This window comes from Coloeus monedula (assembly GCF_965178545.1).
Source record: "Coloeus monedula genome assembly, chromosome: 1".
Lineage (NCBI taxonomy): Eukaryota > Metazoa > Chordata > Aves > Passeriformes > Corvidae > Coloeus > Coloeus monedula.
Window position 1 is genome coordinate 68,604,371 of NC_138781.1, and position 14,217 is coordinate 68,618,587.

The 14,217-nt window shown below is 41.0% G+C and overlaps 1 protein-coding gene across 6 annotated transcripts in view; it reads right to left on the bottom strand.

The window, feature by feature from the left end:
• ATXN1 (ataxin 1) overlaps positions 1-14,217 on the bottom strand; it is a 222,227-nt gene that overhangs the window by 189,439 nt on the left and 18,571 nt on the right. Inside the window, exon 3 of one of the 6 annotated variants that reach the window (XM_082291365.1) lies at positions 4,084-4,182. The exons of the other annotated variants lie outside the window; for them this stretch is intronic. The gene's annotated coding sequence lies outside the window, so the exon portion shown is untranslated. The remainder of the gene's footprint in view (positions 1-4,083; positions 4,183-14,217) is intronic. 6 annotated transcript variants of the gene reach the window in all.

A 14,217-nucleotide genomic window follows, 5' to 3' on the forward strand; every position in this document is an offset into this window, starting at 1 on the left:
CAGCTCATTTCTTTTAGTTGTAACCCAAGCAGTCAGGCAATACAGTTTATTCCCCTCCTCCTCGTAGGAACCTTCCACATACTTGAACACTACTATCATGTCTGTTACTGGCCTTGTCCCCTGTAGACTAAACAATCCCCATTCTTTCATCTTCTTTCCCAGGTCATGTTTTCCAAATCTTTCATCATTTTTCCTGCCTTCTCCCTGGACACCATCCAGCTGGCTCTTGAGTGTGCTGTGCCCCAAACTAGGTATTAAGCCATTTCAAACACTGAGTGGAGTGGGCGGGTTATTTTGTGCCTTTTCTTTACACACCCTAAGACAGTGCTTTTTTGAGGAACATGGATGGGGAACCCTTGTTCCTTGTATGACTGCATGACACCTACGGTCTCAGGTCTGCGATCCCTTTCCCTCTCAGATGCACTGTCCTGCGCACACAGCCTGGGAGGATCTGAGCTGGGACACTTCCCTACAGGCATGGTCACCATCTCAGGGTCAGAACCAAAGTGGGCAGGGGATCAAAAAAAAAAGCTGCCCACTCAGAAGAGCACAGGCAGCCCAGGTCCCAGGGGAGAAGAGAGAAGGACACATCACAGATTGGTTTTCTTGGTAGTCTGGGAACCAGCTGTGATTTTTTTACCACCCTATTCAACCAAACCAGGCCAAACTGCAACTCCAACACGGCCCAATACCAGCTCACAGACCTTCTTCTGTAGAACCATTACTGAGTCAGCCCCATTCTGTCTCATGCAACTGGATATTTCTACCTCTCTATAGCACTTTTATGTTTGTATCCTAGCTGTTTTTCAGGTTTTTTTTCCCAAACTATTCCTCCAGTTAGCTAGGGCAGCTCAAAACTTTCATCCTGCCTTCCAGCAAGCCTGCAGCCCCCCTTCACACTTCTTATCCTATGTAAATTTAACAACTGCTCTCTCTGCTCCATCAATCATTTCAATAATGAAAACAGTGAGTATTACCAAAGCCAGGACAGACCCCTGGGGAATCTCACTCACTCCCGTCTTGAAGTTTACAGCAAACCATGAATAACTACTTTGACTAGTGCCTGGTGAAATGCTGTGCACCCACATTACAGGCCAGCTAACTACACACCCAGCCTGCCTCAAAGAATGCTGTGTTAAAAAGCAGCCAGAGCCCCCCATCAAAGAGGGAGTAATTTCTGTCAGACAGAGGGGTCCAATTACACTGTCATAGGCACCGCTGGAAAGTCTTTGCTAAGCACTGCCATAAAAATGTAATGCATGCTGATAAGAGGAAAAGGAGGGTTGATAACCAACCTTTAGGATGACAGGAAGAACTTCACCAGAACTGAGACAGCAGGAGCCTCACTTAGCTTCCAGCAAAGGAAAGACTTGAAGAAGCAAACTGAAACGCAGTATAAAAATTACAGGAATTTTGTGCCTTCCATCAACTGCTGACGACTTAACTGTTAAAGAAAATACTATCACACAGGTGTGGTTTAGTTTGGCTTTTTTAGTAAAACCAAAACATTTTCTTAGCTCTTCCAGATGTTTTTTCAAATTGCATTGTTTACTGCTCCCTAACAGCCTATTCTGCTCAGAGATCACAAACAAACCAGACAGATAACAAAGACCATGGTTCCCAAAACCCTGATAAATGCTTTAATCAACCACAGAAAACATCCCCAGCCCCGTGCCACCACTAGGAGAAGCAAGTGGCAGTGGCTGGTGCCTGAAACGGGGAGAAAGGGTAAGTTCCATGGAAAGTGAAAGGTGAGGCAGCTTTCCAACGCTGGCTCCCTCTGCTTGCCAAAATAGCAATGCCCAGCCCACGCCTCACTCCTACTTCTGTGGAAGATGCGCTTGCTTCCCAGGAGAGTTTACTCTCGCAATGCAGATGTGCTTCACTGAGGCAATCGCACTCTGTTGCGTAACAGAACACAGAATTAAACAGTGTGTGCTGTTTGGTGCATTTTTAAAATGTACACCACAAGTTACTGCGGAGTTCAGTTACAGTGCCAAGAATGTTAACACTGATTTTAGCAGGGAAGAATACATCATATCCTCCCTACTCCCACAGCTTACTGGAGCCGTAATGTTGCAAAATCCTCTTGTACGTGTCAGTAAAATACAAAGCCACACATCTGTGTGACTTTCATTTTGATCTTTGGTGACTGTGGGTATTGTCACCTTGGGACCTAACAAAGCTGCACCAGTGGCAAGCGCAGGGTGGCTCTGGGAAGAACCTGGCAGGTGACTGCACTGAGGTGTTCCAGCTGAACCCTTCATCCCATGTCCTACAAAAGAGGGGTTAAAAAATAAATAAATAAAATCACAAACAGAACCCACAACCAATCATTTCTTGTCCCCCCGATGGACAAGGAGGAACAACACTGCAGATGCTGCCGTACTTTGAGTAAGAATATACATACATTTAGATTCTTCTCTGTTTCCAGGAGTTACATAATGCCATTCATCTTCAGAGGAATACAGGTCTTTTCTAAAATACATCATGCATAACCTAGTTTTCCACAGCAGAAAACTCACCAAGGGAATACTGTTTGCTCATACCAGAAAAGTATCCCAAAATTACAGTAATTTATAGCCTCATTATCATTGACAAAAGAAATAATACTATTCTCTTCTGACAAATATCAGTACACTGAAAAAGTAATGAATAAATGTCTATAAACAGGTATCAAATAAAGCAACTGTCAATCACTGCAACAAAACTTTAATTAAATCATATGTTAAGCAAAAAAAAGTAAAAACAAGACATATAATCTGAAATCAAAATAAAAATCCATCTATCATGCCAAAGCACAATTCAGAGCATAAAATACTATAACCTGTTAAGTGATCGGTCATCTAATTGTTAATTGTAAAGTTCCAAGTTTACAAAACAAACATACAGATTCAGCAAAGTACTCTGCCATGTGCCAAAGTACATCTGTATTTTAGAAACATATTTTATGTGACTGAGTTTAAAACTCTGGAACTGTTCATGTACACCTCAACCAGGATCTCTTTTTTTTTTTAAGAGACAGAAAGTGATCTGCACTGTTCACATTTTAGTATTACAAATCAAATCAGCATTCAGCCTAAGCTGAATACGTATTTCTGGAGACACATCAGAAAGGACCCTGAGGATTAGTCCTAACACAAAAGGATGAGGGAGTTGCTTGCTGTCATCCTGCCAATTTTCCAGAACAGAAGAGCTAGCAAATGAGGCATAAAAGGATGTGAGCAAAGAAACTCATACCTGCAAAAAATGCTGAAGTATCAGGTGTGCAAGAAAATGATAGTAAGTAGTATCAGGCCAAATCACAAGAACTGCTGACCAGCTGAAAGTCCTTCTGGCCTCAGCTGGAAGTACTTAGCACGCTTAAGACTAATTAAACTTAGAAGCCATCCTAAATTGATGCTACAAATTAAATTTGAATATTCAACACTTAACTTTTTACAGCTCTGACCTTCTATTGCAATCAACATAAGGCAGCAGCACTAACTGAACCTCTACTTATGTTAAAGAAAATCTTCCCGAGTTCCCATATCTGTTATTGTAAAGAAATTGATACAGTCCTCTCTCTTTTATTCCTTAAAGTGATAGTGATAGCAATATCAAATATACCTATCCTACTGCTGTAGGGGAAAACCCAAAAAGTTCCCTTCTTGGTCTCTGAAAAATCTCTCATTAATGCAGCTGGTGGCTTTCCGAGTGCAAAGACAAAGGGGGGGCATTGTTGAAGTGTGTGGGTGCACACACACACACATGCAGGGCAAGTGCTGAAGAAAGAGGCGTGCACTCTGCAGCGTAGATCTCTGAACATGAGTGCAGCAGCCAGCCCCAGTTGGGGCAGAGGAACAGCCATGTTAAGGTAGTGTTTGAGTCAGCTGCGCACTTCCACATCTGCCAAAGTGGGCTAACAGGTTTCATATGGCAAAGACTACTTCTGGGGGAGGGGGAAAGCCAAGGTGGGGATGAGGAGCTTCACACTTGCCTGGGGATACCTTCTAAGTCACTATAATTATTCTGACACATAAGATTTTTAAAAAATCAAAGAAAAATAAATTAATTAACTGAAGGAAAAAAGGCTTAACTTACTGAGTAAGACACCACTTTAAGAGGTTTCCCCACTTTCCCTGCTGTAAAGCACTTCAGAAAAATTCAGCCACTGAGCTACTGCTTTTCTTGACCTTTTCACTGAAAGAGAGCAGAGTAAAAACAGGAAAGAGCTAAAATGATACGCATTAAAGATGCTTCATGTTAGGAAAAGTCTTCTGAGTCAATGTTGCAAATTCACTCTATGTCAGATTTGTCAATATACTGCTTGCTAAAGACTACCTATTAAGAGCAGCAGCAGTCAAAGCAGGCGTGTTGCCTCTCAGCTGTTGCAGCAACACCATACACACCATATGATGCAGCTATGTAGCATTTGCATCTGGTGCTGGTTTTCCACACCCAAAAGCTCACTTCATGTCTTTGGATTAATTTGTAATGCCCTGAGCCCCAGGCAGATTTGCTCTGCTGATTTCCCTTTTCTTAACAATAACACAAATAAACATGGAAATAAATCTATTGTCCGAGGAACCCTTCCACTAATTCTGTTCTTTGATGGTTTGGTTGATTTACTATGGCGAGGAATCAAGAGTGAAGTGGATCGTAGCTTAATACTGAGTGTGGTTAATCTTCCCTTTGCATAATGCTGGTACACTATGGCCCAAATACCAGAGATTTATTTGATGTGTACATGCTTTCAAGCATTAGTAAACAAGTTGCAGCCCATTAGGAAAGAAGAGCAGATCCAAACAGTGGTGAAGCTCTTTATGTACTAGATTGGCACAGGCAGTGGAATATACTTACATCTGCATGTGCACTAGCTTTAAAATTCTGGACACTATTTCATCATTTTTAAACTATAACTAAAAATATGGCTGAGATCACTTCCCATGTCCTGATGCACTGTTGCCTGAATCACAACAAAACTAGCAAGAAAGACACAGTCTTCTTTTTCTCTTTTTCATCTTTTAATTGATTTTATTCCTCGTAACCTAACCAAAATGAGGAAGAACATATACTAGAGCCTAAAAAATCTACAGACACACTAATTCCCATGAAAAAACAAGAAGCTTCTCTCACTTCTCATTTCTTATTCTTCCATTACTTTGAAGAACATGTTATAGAACACACAGAAGTACTCTATGAAACATCACTAAATTTTTTACTTTACTAGACCTATCAAATACATTACAATCCTACATTCAATAACTAAAATATTTTTCTTGTTGTTCATGTACAAATTATATTTGTTTCTTTAGAAGCTGGCCTTAAGAGCAAAGTATTAACTTAAAAATTAATTTTAATAATGAAGTTTCAAGCAATGTACAGTGGAAGCACTTGAAGTGCACAAAAGTTACTTGCATGTGGCAATGCTTCCTGGATAAAAGACCCAGTGTGAGTCTACATTATTTGAACACACACAGGCAAAACTCACCCAAGCTGTAATGTTAGGTATCAGTAAGTCATTCTCGCAATATGGTGCATCTTTCCTACCTAGGAGAAGAATCACAATCCCGTACTCAGGCACCAGCTTTAGAGTATGGTACCTAATTCCTTGCACTCTCACATACATATGTGATTTTCAGGAAATCTCCCAGTGTTTATAATACATTCACTGACCCCCCCACATAGGCTACAACTATACACCAGCCATCACTGGCCTAGATTTTATCCTGTTCTGGGCTGAACACTGACTTGGGATGACTCAGAAACAGTTGCCTCTGGTTTTTCCCCACTTAATAAGTAAAGAAGCCACAACAGAGACAGAGAGAAATTCAGAGCTGGAGGCAGGAAGGACTTTTCAGACAGCAATTCCAAAATCTCATCTGCAGAGGTGTAGAAACTCCTGGAGCAAGCTCTTCAGATAAAGCCTCAAATCTTGGTGGCAACTATCAAATGGACACAAAAGTATATGCCTACAAAGGAGGTGCTGTGAGAACAAACACATCAGTGACTGAGGGATGTCAGGATACCACAAAAAAGTAACACAGTAAGAAGAGAGGATGCCAATGTCTCAGATAAGCAGTTATAGCCATGTTTACTCAAACTGTTCTGCTGAGCTGTTCCCGTTTCAGGCAGAAAACTTTGATTTAAGGAAGAGACTTGCAGTTCTGTCTTCATATTTTTTTTGCCTTCAAAGCATGAAAGAACTTCCTTTTTCAAAACCAATTTAACAAAGTTTACGTCCAAACCCTCTCAGTCCCAAAAATGTCAGATCTGAACTCTATTAAAAGCAGCAGTTAGTGCAGCCAAATGCTCCACAGTATATTTAATAGACTATAATATTTCTAATGCCTTACTGCCTGAAGTCTATGATCTGGAAAACCAGCCAAGCACACCCACCCAAGAGCAACGACTGCTACAGGGAAAACTCCTATCTACCTGTGGTACTCTACCACCACTGGCATGAGCAGACCAGGGACTCTCCAGCTGCAGACAGTGAGCACACAGACCACCTCTCTGGCAAGAGGAAGCCTGAAGGAAGCAGACAAATTAGAAATGAAAGTTGTGCCAGGCATGTAAGCATAGAGCTACTGTTTCAAACTTCAAGTCTTGCCGTTTTATGGATATGTTTTATTACTTGATTTTATTGGACCCTTCTTCTTCTAGCCTACTGCTTCCCTTATATCACTTACAGTTCCTCCCATCCGTTTCTGCCTCGCATCCTTCAGGCTGGAAGATTGCCCAGATCAGCTTCCCCAGTTCAACCACTAACTCCCTTGATGCCAGTGAGGACCAGAGTAGGCATCTGCCCTGAGCTCAGGTATGAGCACCCTGGGCACCCAGCAGTATTTTTCCCTGGCCTAAAGGATGCTTTGGTAAAAGCATTTTGATGCAGATTTCACAGTTGCCAGTTGTGACACCGGAAAATAGAGTTCATGCTGTCTCCTGACAAAACACCACACCGCCTGTTCTTCCATATAAGGCATACATGTAGGAAAGTAAAGTATCTTTTCTAATAAGTTATGCAAAGAGAAACAGCTTTCTGGTACCTATTACAGCTGACTGGGAGCTAAAATGATAGTAATTATACTGTTCAGTTGAATTCCAGCAAGGTTCCATGAGTCCCAGCATGAAGAGCTCTGCCTGAGCAAACCCCCTGTCAGGCCCCTCCCTGCAACCACATGTGGGCAAGGCCCATGCCAGTGGCACCCAGCCTGGCACGGCCTGCTGCTCCTCCTCTGTCACCCTGTACCACGGCACCAATAGCACAGGACAGGAGCAAGGCTGTCCCCATCTGAGCCAGAATTTACTCCCAAATCAGGTTTTCTAAGCATCAAACCTGCTGCTGAGGAGCATTTTCCACTGTCTTGCCAGCCTGACTGCTCAAGATGAAGCAAAGGTATGGATGACTCTGCAGCTCATTCCCTGTTATCACACCAGTGGGCTGATGTGGATTCACAATGAAGCAAGAGAAGCAGCATGCTCAGATATGAACGAGGCTGAACTTTCAGGAATGGTTTCTCCCGTTTCAGGCCCATCTACCAGGAGTACAATGGAAGTTTTAAAGAGCAGTCAGAAATAGTTCAAGAGAAGGGGGAAAAAAAAAGGATTATTTGCCTATATCTAAAATAATGAAATAAGGCATTTTTCACTTCCATGCTTCAGTATCTCAAAAATAGGAAGGGAGTGTTATCATTTACTACAAGGTACAAGAAATGAATGGATTCTGACAAATACCAACAGTAACACTTTATTCCCTTTCATAACAGAAACAAGCAGAAAACATTTTACTCCAAAGGATGAGTTTTCCAGAAAGCTTTCAAGTTCTTTGAAAACAGCCATAACTATAACACTGCCTGCAGAATGTTTGGTAACTTTATCAAAGATGCTCTCTGTTAAACATTAATTTTTATATAGATTTACTTATCTATCCTGCTGTGTTTTCAAAGGCAGCTCATTTAACTACTTTATTGGATCAGTAAGGAATTTTGGCTATCAACAACTGCACATATAGTCAAAGAGAAAGCGGCGCTAACTGACTCAAAATGGGCAGGGGAAAAAACAAGGAAAATGACACTAAAATGAAAAAATATAATTAATATTCTAAAAAACAATTGGCGTACCGAAAAGATAACTTTTATGATCTCTCTTCACCTGCAGAAAGGCCAAGCAAGCTTTCAATCTTCTTCCACTTGCAAGGCCCTTAAGATTTTTCTGATAAAAGTGAAGCCCACCATAGAACAACTGCACCAGCTGACAGCCAGCTTTGCTTTCCTGAGTCCCTGCTCTTCAGAGGCAGGCTCCAAGTCAACAGGTTCACAGACCACAGTCATGGTCACTACTGCCACCACAGAGTACAAACTAAAAACCACAAGTACACTGCAAACGAACACTCTGCTGCTCACAACCTCCAGTGAGGGCCGCAACATCCTGAAGGAACATTCCCGCCTTTATGCACACGCAGTGCAACACTCTTGTATCCGGTTATCCCTAAGGGGCAACTTTCCAAAAGGATAGAAAAGTTTAGGTAATAGACATTATGCAACATTTGAGTTGTATTTAAACAAACGCCGGGCTTAGCAATTAACTGCCTTATTTTCCAGGTCTCCTGAAACTGTGGAGAAGGTGATCAGGCTCACAGGCAGTCCCCACATCCCTCACTCCTCTTTCAGCCCCAGGCCCCAGCTGCACCACTGGCATGGAGCACCCACAAGCATATGCTCTCAGGATAAAACTGACCCTGCAGCAGCACAGAGCAGCAGAAAAAAAACCCACGAAGAGCAGCTGCTGCAGGGGCAGATGGGAAAAATTAAAATCTGGTCACCTGCACCCAGGCAGTTGCCCATCTCCGAACAGCATACAGGCCCTAGCTTCCACAGTTTGAGGTTAAAGAGCCCCAGCACTCCCATAATCTACCCCCAGAGCCTCCAAAATGTCCTCCCAGGAAAGACATCTGCCAGGTTTGAATTCCCTACTCCCAAGGGTTCATATGTAACTACACAGCTCTGACCAGAGGCATGAGCAATTTCTCTCTCCTTAGCCAAGTGATGCCAGGTGAAATTATCTCTGGATTGAACTGCATAAGGCTCTCTGGTCCTGCCTGCGTCTCTTCCTAGCTGTTCCTCAATTTTTCCAAAAGGCAGGGTAATGAACTGCACTCAAGGGGACACAGCATTCAGGTAATGGGCTTTGGTACTTCACATATATTAATCAACAGGACAGTAAGAATGGTAAAAAAATATTCTGGGTCACAGTCCTGACTATAAGATTTTAAAATCACTAGCTATGAAATTCACACTCCAAAGGGCTAAAGATTCATCTTTGAAAGCAAACATTTAATAATTATCTAGAAGAGGAAGGTTGTGGTCAATTACACCCCAGGGTACTTCCAGAAATGATAAGTATTTTAAAATGCAAAATCAGAAATTCTGCAGCATACTGAATTTGAGTTATCTACTGAACGTCCTGGCCATATACCATATTGCTAGCAAATACCACCATGCAAAATGGTTTTTTTTAAGAGTACCTTTTCCCCCAGTTATACATTAGAATGCAGTTTAAACAACAATACAAAAAGCATGTCATACATGGCATGCTTTGGAGCAGTTACCATATGCTCTGTCAATAATCTATGGATTAATAGGGCCCTCATGCACAATAACATGTTGGCCACTCACAGCTCCATGGAGGATTATTCCATTCACCATGACAATTAGCTGACATTTAGGCTTATGTCACAATTTTTCAGTCACACTTTTGTGTTGATCAGCTCAAACATACTACTCTTGGGGTTTAGGGGTTTTTTATTTTTCTTATTTCTTTAAAGGTATGATCCTAATTTCATTAATTTGCACTAACATCAAGGAAGCAGGTTCAGACACTAAATCAGAAGATAAATGCTATCTTAGCAATTTACTTCTGTGTTCCTTTGAGCAACTATACTATAATTTTTTTTAAATTAATTTAACCTATTATTCTATCACTGGCAGTAGAAGTAGCCAATATTCTGGGAAACAGCTGAAGAAATAGAGGAAATATAGGGTGTAAAAAAAGTAATTTGTTTCATTATGATTACTCTCATTTTGGGCTGTCTTTCTGGGCAGTTCAAAATCAAGACACTTTTCTACATTTTGGCATGGGGAGCAGCCAATAAAATAGATCTATATAACCATCTGCAGCAGCAACTCATCTTGTAACCGGCCAAAGTCTCACAAGTATTTTATTTTCTTGGGTTTTATTTAGAACAGAGGTCTGAATAGTCAGGTGAATAGCTGGCCACAGAATAAAATATCATTTACTAGTTATAGCCTAACTAGTTATATACCTAACTAGGTACACCTTCCACCCTGTAGCTCTAGAGGCTCCCATACAATCACCCACATTTGTGCCTGGGCAAAATGACTTTGAAATAAGAACACACTGGAATGCTTCCAAGACAACATTTTCCATTCCCTCTGTACATGCTGTGAATTCACCTTACAAACAGCACAGCCCTGGAGAGTAAGATCTCCAATGCATTACTATCTTAGTCCAGGTCTCCTTCGTGAAAATGAGATTGTGCCTAACAAATTTAACAACTCACTGGGGCAGGCTAAAATGCCATTGGCATCACCCAGGGGTCAGGAGTCTGCCGAGTTTGTACATGGCAGCAGGGGATCTGCATTTCTTAATATAAGTGCTGTTGTTCCACCCTTTTTACAGGAATGCCAAGGACTGCCAGGGATCTGTGATTCCCCAACATCCCCGTGCAAAAGGTACCTCAGAGGGGTTGCTCCCATGTAGGTTACACCCACTGAGACACAAAGGCTTTTGTCATTCCAGCGAACTGCCCAACATTTCCTCCTGCCTACAGTGGCAACACGCAGCTAAAGGGAGCTGCTCACACTTGGCAAAGCAGAATGGTGTCACTTTGGTGTAATAGGTTGCAGCACCTACAACTACAAGTATATAAATACTTCAGAAGGTAAAGTGCACTTTGGTTTTGGTTGGTTGGTTTTTAAATACATACCTGTCCTTATAATTTGTCTGGTAAGCAGTTTTTGCAGAAAGAAGCATTATACAGTGCAAAAGTATGCTAAAATTCCATTTGCATTCTAAAGATAAAAATTTCCATTAATCACACCTGAAAAAAAAGAGAGTCTGAAAGCACAAGATATATTTTTGAATGGAAAAAGCGGTCACAGCTACCAAAACACTTTCAGAAAGGAGGCTGACAAACTTTTCCTTCCTGTCCCAAAAAATAAAACTCCTTTAACTAGTTTGCATATAGCTAAACAGTTAAAATCAAACTGGTGCAACCTGTACTACCAGTACAAAGCCAAAAATGTACTCTACATACTCCACTGACAAGGAATTTTGGAAAGCAATGTACCTATCAGTACTACCACCAGCTAAGTGACTTACCAAATTATCTACATAACAACAATTGCCAAAAGCCACTAAGAGATTTATCAACAATGGGGCACATCCACACCAGCACTGCACTGCAGAGAGCGACAGAACAGAAACATTCCTTTTCCTTCAGGGGGCTTGGCTTGGGCTGGCCTCTTCTGCTTGCAAAGTATCACCAGTTTTTCACCAGTCTACATCTTTATTTTGCATCCTCTTTGAGGGATGTTTGTTCCACTGTGAAGGAAAAGAGGACACAGTCCTTGGGCCCCATCATGTAGGTAGGCTGAAACTTACTGTGTACTTGTACATGAAGGGCCATATTCTCCTGGTCTCACCACACATAACTACAAAAATTGAGCAAGCCATTAACACATTCATAGTAAGGGATTGTGCACACACCCATGTGCACACAGATGTGGGAGACCAAGCTTGCCTGTTAAAAAAAAGGGACTGTCAGCACTGCTTTATGTTTAGAAAAGAAGAGTCTCTCTTCAATAAAGTAACCTGTCACTTTGACAACCTGTTAAAGTTGTCAAATCTCAGCTTTACAGAGGATAACTTACAGTGCATCTCAAGCAAGTTTGAGACTGGCCACCAGTCACATGCCCATTTGTCTTTTCTTGAGCCCACATCCACGCATGTATTTGTAGAAGTGAGTCCAAAACACTTCACAGCCCTGTGCTCTTCCCTTTTTTGAAACAGTCTTCATCAAACTGCAAGTGGGGGAGGAAGGGGGAAGACAGAAATGGCAAAGACATCCCTTTGCTTCCAACTTTACCTGCAGAGGTATTACCAAAACAGAATATAAAATGTCCAATCCTGAAATGTAATTTTGTCTCAGTTTTCACAAGGCCTTTTCTTCAATGTATAATGAAGGGTTTTAGAGCTTTTCTGTCTTTATCTGATCAAAATGCTATCCTTCCTCCTGCAGCCCTGGCACTCTTTGTGGTGAACTGTTTCAGTATCAATATTAATATTCAAATGTCAAGTTTGTGACACTACATTTCCTGTACTATTTAAAGCATTCAGAACAATTATTATCTATGAAATATGTAACAGTAAATTTTTGCTACCTGCTTACAATTTCAGCAGCCCTATCTGGGACAGAACAGCACTTATACTAGTCACATGGCATTTTACATAGAAATGTATCATTCAGCTTTTCTAGCAGTACTTCTGCATTTCCCCAAGTTGTCTTTTGTTGTTTCTAGCAAAGATACACATTTAGTCTTTTTCTTGAGTACAACTGAGCCCTGAATATCAATCAAATGTATAGAATTTAGTATTTCAGACTTTCATTCCACATATATTCCCTAACTGATAGGGGCTTTTACATATAAGGAACTCTTGAGCTTTTTGGGGTTTTGGGGGTTGGGAGGGGTAATATTTAGAGAATAATAATTCTGTCTTTCATCATTTCTACTGCTCTTAAAAAAATTTTTGCCTTTTCCCCCCCCCCCCCCCGTTTCAGTATTTAGTTGAATCTCTTTCTTTTGCAGTTACCTAGACTGTGGTCACAGATCTTTGGCTATAAGGGTATTTTTATTGTAACACTTAGGTGCCTTTAAAAGCCAACATATTTTAGAGCTGCACAGCTGAGAATGCACTAAACTGTCACTCCTTTCTACCAAGGTGCCAGAGTTCTGGAGAAACTTTCATATAATAGCACCAACTTAAAATAATAAATGCATAATAATCCACATACAGAAAGGTGCATGTTAATTAGATACATTCTTCTCCTTGTCAAAGAACAGCTTCAGGAGGAAAGCATAAAAACCACATCAAGCCTTCCATTAACAGGGAACACTTTAGGCTATAGATGAAAATGAAATATCTCAAATAGCTTAAGGAAAGCTTTATTTTCAGTGTATGGCTTGATGATGCCATAAAGTACTTTGGTACCATTGCACAGGTCAGTTATTTCCTCCATTCTCCCCTCCAAAAGTGGAAGGCAACTACAGGACATGCATGCTTCCTTCAGTCTTAATTCACTCCAAATTTGAGCTAAAGGGGTCTGATCTTAACACTCCAAAAGTCAACAGGAGGAACGCCAGTGGGAACAGGGCCTGAAACAACATTTCTACAGTAGTCAGCAACTCTGAGTTATGTAAATACTTCCTAATATATCAATACTGACTGGTCATCAACATGTCTATTATAATCTTTGTACTTGGAGATGTCTGTACGTTGGATGCTATCCATACTTCTCTCCAGCCAGCCGAAAGGAATTGTTTTTTAGTGATACAAGGCCCTCCCTCTCCTCCAGAGACCTGCAGACAACTAACAGAACCATAATTTTTCACACAAATCAAGAGGATCCTACCATCTTAGGCTGAATTCCAGTTTACCTGCTTTGATACAATGTACTTTTGCAGGGCTATAAAAGGAAGCTTTGGTTTTGTTTCAGGAAATCAAGGGCTACCAGATTTTTCATGTAGTATGTCATCACGTCAAATAATCAGGGCTAGAAATGCAACAATTAGGTTTGAACAACAGCTTCTGAATACTGTGCCCTGAAATTCTTCTTCACTTTGTTTGCAGTGCATTGAGAATTATAAATCTAGTAATAAAAAGCAAAATCTGGTCTACCAAAATAAGGAGCCTGTCACAAATGCTTTTGAAAAAATACCAGGGGTAATACTAGCATCACAAGCAGTATTCTTCCCATTCCTACCAAAAAAACCATCCTTGAATTTGATCTCCTTGCACTCAGAAGAATGGCTGTTTGTATACAGAGCCTCAGCACTGTTATAACTGAACTCATTATTTTAAAGTGCTTGAAGCACCTTGAGCATGACAGAAGACACAGAAAAATTCTCTTGGACAATATGAAATTCATACTGA